An 8,833-nucleotide genomic window follows, 5' to 3' on the forward strand; every position below is an offset into this window, starting at 1 on the left:
TGGCTCCTTAGGACTCCTAGCTTTTTTTTTTTTTTCCCAGATGAACTGCTACCTAACCATATCACCCCCATCATTGTGAAGTTGATTTTTTTGAACACAAGTGTAAGACTAGATGTTCACCCTTCTTAAATTTCCCCCTGCCAGATTTGGCCCATTGTTCTAGCCTATCCAGAGCTTCTTGAATTCTGACTGTCATCCAGTCTATTAACTGTCCCCTCCTCCTTTCTGCCAGCTACCAATTTAATAAGCATGCCACCCATGGCTTTATCTAAATCACTGAAAATTTTAAAAGGTTAAACAGCAAAGGGCCAAGCCCAGATCCCTGGAGCACTTGTACTAGTGGCTTCTTTCCAGGTAGACATCAGCCTATTAATGACTCTTTTATAGATCTGGTCATTAAGCCAGTTTTGAATCCATCTGACTGTACTGTATGTACTGCTTAGCCCAACTCTTTCTCCCACCAGGATAGCATATGAGACTTGGCCCAGTACTTTGCTAAAATGGGGATAAACTATTTATTTCCTGCATTTCCCTGGTTTGATAGACCTATCAAAAGAGATGAGCTGTTTTAGGATCACCCATTTCTTTTCAAGATGTTCAAGAACCATCTCTTTAAGAAAATGTGCCGAAAAAAAAATGTTTTTACCAGGAATCGAAGTCCAACTCATTGATATATGGTTTACAGACCCTATTCCCTTAACATTTTGGAAAATCAAGGCATTTGCCCTTCTCCAAACCTGTAGGAACTCTTCCATTCTCCGTGATCTTTCAGAGATCACTGCCTGTGACTCACTTCTCACCTCTTCCAGTTCTAACAGTGTGTGACAGTCTGTCCAAGCCTGAGGGACCAAGGTACTTTCTTACCTCAATCAACAAACACTTATTAAAGGTTTACTGTGTGTCAGGCCCCATGAATACAGATGCAAAGAATGAAATAATCCCAACTAATATCAAGGAGTTTACACAGGCCACACAGAATGTGAACAAGTACATGTAGAATACACATAAAAGAGAATAAGTACCAGATATTTGGTAAGGACTAACATTTGGAGAATCAGGAAAGGTTTCATGTGAAGACAGTATGTAAACTGGCTTTTTTTTTTAAATCCTTATCTTCTGTCTTAGAATCAATACCATGTATTAGTTCCAAGGCAGAAAAACAGCAAGGGCTAGGCAATCGGGACTAGGTGACTTGCCTAAGTCACACAACTAAGAAGTATCTGAGGCTAGATTTGAACCTAGGATCTCCCAACCTTAAATCTGCCTTTCAATCCACCTAACTACCTCCCAGACTATGTTTGGAATGGAGAGAAGGATTCTATGAGGCAAAGGTAAGACCTGTTCTAGGCATGGGATAGAGGTTTTTAACCTAGGGATCTTTGAATTTGATTTTGGGGGATTTTGATAACTATTTCAATATAACTGGTGTATTGTATGCATTTTAAAATATTTGTAGGAGTCTGTAGGCTTCACCAAAGTGCCAGAGGTGGTCCATGACACAGAAAGGTTAAAAACCACTGGCCAATGGAAAGGCACAAAGATGAGAAATGGAATGTATGCAGGGATCAGGAAGAAAGCCAATTTGGCTCAATTGTAAAGTGTGGGAGGGAGAGTAATGTCCACAGAGGTCAGAGAGATAGCTTGAAGTCAGGCTGCAATGGACTTTTTTTTTTTTTCCTAAACCCTTACCTTCCATTTTAGAATCAATACTGTGTAGAAGAGTGGTAAGGGCTAGGTAGTGGGGGTTAAGTGACATGCCCAGGGTCACACAGCTAGGACGTGTCTGAGGCCAGATTTAAACCTAGGACCTCTCATCTCTGGACTTGGCTCTCAATCCACTGAATCACCCAGCTGCCCCCACAATGGACTTTTTTTTTCAATTGCACATCACTCCTTTATTATAATGAACAACAACAACAAAAAAGGAGGGGAATGGGGGTGGGCAGGGTTAGTACTTATGCTAAAACTGATGAGGACCCTGGTGGCAGGTCTGTGTGGCTGGAAGGCAGTGGGATACAGGAGACACATTCTGACATGACTTGGGGACGTTTCACTGCCACAGAATAGAGATGGGACTATAAAATGCACAGTGGGATGTACTCATCCACCCTTTAGAAATCAAGAACTCCTCTGCACTCTGGTACAGCTTGAGTTCTCTGATGATTACCATGTGGGACAGTTTAATTTTTAAAAAATCACTAAAAACAACCAGTCTAGAAAGGTCTCTTGTGAAAGTAAATACAACAAGTAAACATTAGCACATCATCTCAACCTCCCGGATCCATTTTTCTTGGGTTAGGGAGGAAAAATGATCAATATTTAGATTTTCATTATTTGTTAAATGACGGCTTACTGCAACAGCCTCTGAGAGGACTGCCCTTCTGGCAGGACTGGCTCATAGGAGTAACAGCTGCTTCTTTCAACTCCCCACATCGGTCACTTCTTACCATGTCCCCATCCCTAACTCCCAACCAGGTCCTTATTGTGCCAAACCACCCAGCAGGTATTTTGACTAATGTGGTTGAGGGGCGGGTCCACAGGAGAGAAAGGAATTGGTCTGAAATAGTAAGGAAATGAGAGAAGGAACCATCAGTCCCCCACCTGCAGCTAGATGTTGATCCCTAAGGCGATGGTCAGTGTATGGGGCAGGCAGGGGAGAGATGCGGTGGGGACAGTGAAAAGGGAAGGACTGGCTACTGCTGGCATGTGCTAGTGGCCTGCTGTTCACTTCTTGGCCTTGCCTTGGGCTGCCACAGCCTCCGTGGCTTTGCGCACGGTCTCTTCATCCCCAAGGAACTGCATGGGCTTGATGGGTTCCAGATTCTTGTCCAACTCATACACGATAGGAATGCCAGTGGGCAGGTTCAGCTCCATTATTGCTTCTTCGGACAGACCCTCAAGATGTTTGACAATCCCTCGAAGGCTATTGCCATGGGCTGCAATCAGAACACGTTTTCCTTCTTGGATCTTGGGGGATGATTTCCTCATTCCAGAAGGGTAGAGTCCGGGCAATGGTGTCTTTTAGGCTCTCACAGGAGGGCAACTGATCCTCGGTAAGATCTGCATAGCGCCGGTCCTTGTTGATGTTGCTGTAGAAGGGGTGGTTGGCCTCCATCGGAGGTGGTGGCATACCGTAGGATCGTCGCCAGATCTTGACCTGGGCCTCACCGTGCTTAGCAGCCGTCTCTGCTTTGTGGAGGCCCCTCAGACCTCCATAATGCCTCTCACTGAGGCGCAGGTCCTCACTACAGGCAACCACATCTGGTCAGTGGCATCTAGTGCTATCCAAAGAGTACGAATTGCTCTCTTCTGGGCAGAGGTGAAGCGGATATCAAATTCATAGCCAGCATCTCACAGTGCTCGGCCACCACGCTGGGCCTCTCAGTGCCCCTCGGGGCTCGGGTCCGAGTCCTAGCAGCCGCTGAAGCGGTTCTCCAGGTTCCAGGCGGATCAGCCCCAGCTTACAGGTGGCTGTGGCGGGCAGAGGGTGAGCGCAGCGAGTACAGAAGACGGAGGGGATGGGACACCACAATGGACTTTTTAAAGGTAAACAGAGGTTATATTTTCTTTTAGAGGCAATATAAGGAACAACTGAAGTTTATTAAGTAGAAGAACTGCATTGGAATATCTGTGCTTAAGGAAATCACTTTGGCAGCAGTGTGTAGGATGAACCCAAGTGGGGAGAGACTTGAGATAGAGAGACTAATGAGGAAGCCTGCAATAAATGTAGGTAAGAAGTGATGGGAGCCTGAAGTATGATGGGAGTGGGGTGAGATAAAAGAGATTTTGTCAAGGGAGAAAACAGCAGAATTTGGCAACTAATTACATAAGTGGAGTGAGGGATCAAGGATAACACCAAAGCTATAAAACCTGGAAGACTGGAAGAATGGTGGTGCCTTTGATAGAAATGCAGATATGGAAGATGGGGGAATTGGGGATTGGGGATGGGGGTGGGTAAAGGAGTTGTTTTGGATATGTTAAGTTTGACTTGTCTCCAGCCCATCCGGTAGGTAAATTTGATGTGGGACTGAAACTCAGGGGAGAGACTGGGGTTGGATTTATAAATCTTTGAGTCATCTGAATAGAAATGATAATTAAACCCCTGGGAGGTGATGAGGTCACCAAGGGAAATGTCACAGAGAAAGTAGAGATTAGGGTCCAGGACAGAACCTTGGGAACAGCAACGATTTGATGTGAATGATATGAACCAATAAAGGAGATAGCAATGAGAACCAGGAGAGTGTAAGGTTCTGGAAACCAAATGAGAGAGAGAACATCCAGGACAATAGGCTTGGGGGGGGGGGGAGTGTCAAAAACAGCAGATGCAGTCAAGATCCTAGATATCAGCTCCCTATTGGTCACTTCTTTTCTCTTTTTCAGGTTAAGTATTTTTTTTTTCTTGGCAGAGAAAACAAGTAAAATAAGACTAGAACAGTTCTTCCTTCTCTCCATTTTCTGTTATCCTCCCATCCATGCCAAGTAATGGTCCTGACCCTTCTTTGATTCTCCATTTTTCTACATAGTAGCCCCCCAATTTCCTTTGACTGTCTTTAGTTTTGTCTCAACTCATTTAGAGGTTTAGAACCCCATGAAGATTCTGCCACACTTTTATAAAAATTTATCTTCTATTTCCTGCCCTTACTTCCATCCTCTGAAAGAATCTTTTAAAATTTAATTTGGATTAATAAATTCCTTTGTATATCCACATCAATCTTTTTGGGCTACCTCCCCCCCCCTTTTATTTCTCATTAGAATTGGTTCTCCTTGCATCTTCAGAGTTTCCCATCCTCTATGGCCTAACTTCCCATGTAGAACCTCAGAGTAAGCATTCCTGCCTATCTTTTCTCTGAATACTTAGGAGTCTCTTTTCCAAAAAGGCTAAATATCTTGTGGCCTTCCTGTCTGCCCAGAAAATTCTAAGGTAGAATAGTGACTTCTCATCACATACACCCCAACATCCATTTCTCTTTTGGTCTTGAAAATCTGGGTGAGAATAGAAGTTTCCTTCACTTTTTAAAAAATCAATTAGTAGCTACTCTTTCTGAGGTAGAAAGAGAGCCCCAGCAGAGTCTGAATAAGTCCTCCCTCCTTATCATATGTATCATCCCTCTGTGCCAGGTTGGTGATGTTTACTAAACTCTTCCTCTCCTTTTCATACAGGTAACCTGTAGGATATTCTCTGACCACAATAATATTCTAGGCTTGGCTCTATCCACTGTGCTACCTAGCTGCCCCACCTCCATTGATCTTCATTCAGACTCTCCTCCACCATGCTTTCCCTTCTGGTCACTGGATTTCCACATGTGAATATGTCTTAGTTTACAATGCTACTTTATTCTAATGCATTGTACTCAGTTTGGAGTGGCACCTTCTAGTAAGGATAATGACACATCAAAGAAATTACCAGTATAGGGAGGGAACTAGAAATTTGACCCTATAAAGATTGACTGAAAGATTATGAGAAGACTAGACATGGAGCTGGAGAATCCTCAACTCTTCATCTACAATATCCCTGGAGTTTAGACTAAGTTCTCAGCTCTAAAAGATATCACAGAACCTTGAGGTTGGGAAAGACCTCATTCACCTCCCTGAGAGGTATCAGTCTAACTCAAATCTGACCAAGAATCCCTTCTGCAATATCCAAGTTTGACCTTGGACTTGAAGACCTCCCATGATAGACAGTTTAGCCCATCTATGGATGAGGTTACCTCTGTCATTTTAGGTTTTTGCTTATATTAAACTAAAAACTATCTCTATGCACTGAACCCTATGAAGTAAGTAAAGTAACCCCTTTTTTACAAATTAAGAAACTGAATGCCCCATCAGCATCTCAGATTTAAAATGGCAAAGACAAAACTTATCTTCCTCTCTTCTTCACAAACCTCCACCTCTAAACTTCCCCCCTTCATTGAAGACACTTCAGTGCTTAATCTTGCTGTCATTCTTGCCTCTTCTTTCTGCCTTTCCCCTCCAGTCAGTTGCTAACTCTCTTCTCTTGCATCTCTCAGATCCATCTTCATTCCTCTGTAGTCAAAGAGCTACTGCTGTAAATAGTGCAGGTGCTAATAACCTCTTCCCTGGACTATTTTATTAGCCTACTAATTGGTCTCTGTTCTTCCACTCTCTCCCTTCTCCATTCTGTCCTTTGAACAGCTGCCAGAATAACCTTCCTAAGGCACACGCCTGACCGAGTTCCCCCCTCTCCTCAAAACCTTCAGAGACTCCTGGTTGTCTCCAGAATAGAATAAAAATGCAGCCTGGCATTTAAGCCCTTTGACAATCTTATTCCTCAGCTGCCTTTCCAGACTCTTTTCATATTATTCCCCTTCACACATTTAAGTTTCAGTCAAACTGGATTACTGGCTGTTCCTGGACTATCATTCCATTCCTACCAGCTGCCCCCCTCTCCTAGGAATGCTCTCTGTTGTCCTCCATGCTTTTCAGAGTCTTAATGTTCAGCTTAGCCACATCCTCCCAGGAGTTTTCCCTAATCTCTCTTCCCTTCACCCTCCTCTCTTGTTATTACTCTCCCTCCTCAAATTACTTTGTACTGAAAAAATATATTATGTCAGATCCTCTCTTTAAGGCAGCAATTGTTTCTGCTTTGGTCTTTGTAGCCCCAGCATCCAGCCTGGTGCCTTAAACCAAAGTGTTTAATGAATATTGAAGTCGACTTGAATTGATGAGGAAACTTGGACTCTTCCAGAGTCATATGGTAAGTGACAGAGCAGAGACCTAAACCCAGCTCTCTAGACTCCAAATCCCAGTGCTTATTCCACTATCCTATGCTGACTTGACTCCTTGAACACAAAACACTGGGGAGAGTATCAGTACAAACAGCTGGGGGTGGTGAAACCCATCTGCAGGAAAGGGGGGAGGTATGGGGATATTCAGCTTCCCAGCTGCCCTTGCACCTGCTGTGGCCATCACTTGAAAGGAGGAGAGCCCATCAGCTGTCAGAATTTCCGCCTCTCTGACCAGATGTGCTGAGGTTATTTCCCTAGAAAGCCCCCCCCCCCTCCAATTTTTATCTGGGCCCTGGGCAAGTTTGTCAAGCTATAGTATAATGAATGTGCTACTGTCACCATCTTGTTGTATAATCTTGGGCAAAGCCCATCTCATTGGGTCTTAGTTCCTCTTGTATAAATTGTGGGGTAGGACCAACTGATCTCTAAGTGTATCCCAGTTTTGAGGCTCTAGGAACTGAGTGGTTTTCAGTTCTGAAGAGTCCCTTAGAGCAGTCTCCTCCAGAGGTAATGACCAGGTTGTTAGTGGCCAGCAGGGGGCGAATCCCATCTTTGAGAAACAGGCTGCTGGAGCATGAGTCAAGGGAATCAAAGGATTAGAACTGGAAGGAAGCAGTTTTTTAAGAGTTCTAAAGGAACCTTAGGATCTCCCTAGTCCAACCTGTGCCTGGAAATGAACCCAACTAGAGCATACCTGATAAGTGGTCATCTGGCCTCTTCTTGAAATCTGATCCTACCTCCTCCCAATCTTCAGAAGGAAGGGCCAGCCTGTCTCTGCTTAACAGTCACCTTTGGTGGCCCAGACCCATTGTGATTAAAGAACTTGCTTTTAGTTCTTGAGCAACTCCAGGGCTTCCAGATGCTTAGACTGACAACTAGGGTTGGGCCTAGAATGTCATCAGGAGTGCTTCCCAGGGGGTTTCCCAGAAAGGAGTGCCAGGGCCATTCCATTCATCTCACTGGGCAAATTTTCCTATCTGAGTATACAACACCCTTATTCAATTCAATTCCACCAACTTTTTATTAAGGACCTACTATATCCTAGACCCTGAGGAAACAAGGACAAAAATAACTCTAAATTCAAGGTCCTTTGTTTCTGTTGGGGGATACAACAATTGCATAGATTAGCAGATATAAAATAATTTGAAGAAAGAAAGAACGCTAACTTGATGTAATCAGATGTGACTTTTGAAAAGAGGTGATCCCTGAGCCTCAGCCCCTTGAAGGGAAACTAAGTGACCAGGCAAGTACCTTTTTGGCATGAGAAAGGAGCTACAAAGACCTAGAGATAGGAGATGGAATGTGAAGTTCAGGGAATAGCTGGCAGTCCAGTTTGCCTGGAATGTCAAGTTTGTGAAGGAGAGTAATGTGAAAAGTCTGGAAAGGTAAGTGGAAGCCCAGCTGTGAAGGGCTTTAAAGGGCAGGCTGAGGAGTTTGTATTGGATCCTGGAGGCAGTTAAAGAGCCACCGGAGATTTCTGAGCAGATTGTGCCTTAGGATTGACTATTGATTTGGCAGCTTGTGGGGAGATTGGATTGTAGAGGGAAGAAACATCTTTGCAGGCATGGAGACCAATTAAGGAGGCTATTCTATATGGAGGGTCATAGATTTAAAGCTGAAAGGGACTTTGGAGGCCATCGAGGACAGCGCTGCCTTTTTTTTTTTTTTTTTTTTTTTTTTTTTTTTTTTTTAACCCTTGTATTTCGGTGTGTTGTCTCATAGGTGGAAGATTGGTAAGGGTGGGCAATGAGGGTCAAGTGACTTGCCCAGGGTCACACAGCTGGGAAGTGGCTGAGGCCGGGTTTGAACCTAGGACCTCCTGTCTCTAGGCCTGACTCTCACTCCACTGAGCTACCCAGCTGCCCCGCGCTGCCCTTTTTTTACAGATGGGAAAATAGAGGCACAGAAAGGTTAAGTAACTTGCCCTGCCTGGATCACTGAACTGATATTTGAACCTAGATCTTTCTGATTCCAAGTTCATTGTCATATCCACTCTAGCATTGTGTCTCATTTTACCAGGTGAGCTGATGAGAGTAGTGACGTTGTAAGTAGAAAAAACAGGGTCTGGGGAGATGTTGTGGAGGTAG

General features: G+C 44.1%; 1 pseudogene; it reads right to left on the reverse strand.

Moving 5' to 3' along the window:
* Positions 1 to 2,724: 2,724 nt before the first annotated feature.
* Positions 2,725 to 3,444, reverse strand: LOC123232097 (annotated as a pseudogene).
* Positions 3,445 to 8,833: the final 5,389 nt, after the last annotated feature.

This window comes from Gracilinanus agilis, chromosome 1, assembly GCF_016433145.1.
Source record: "Gracilinanus agilis isolate LMUSP501 chromosome 1, AgileGrace, whole genome shotgun sequence".
NCBI classification, from domain to species: domain Eukaryota; kingdom Metazoa; phylum Chordata; class Mammalia; order Didelphimorphia; family Didelphidae; genus Gracilinanus; species Gracilinanus agilis.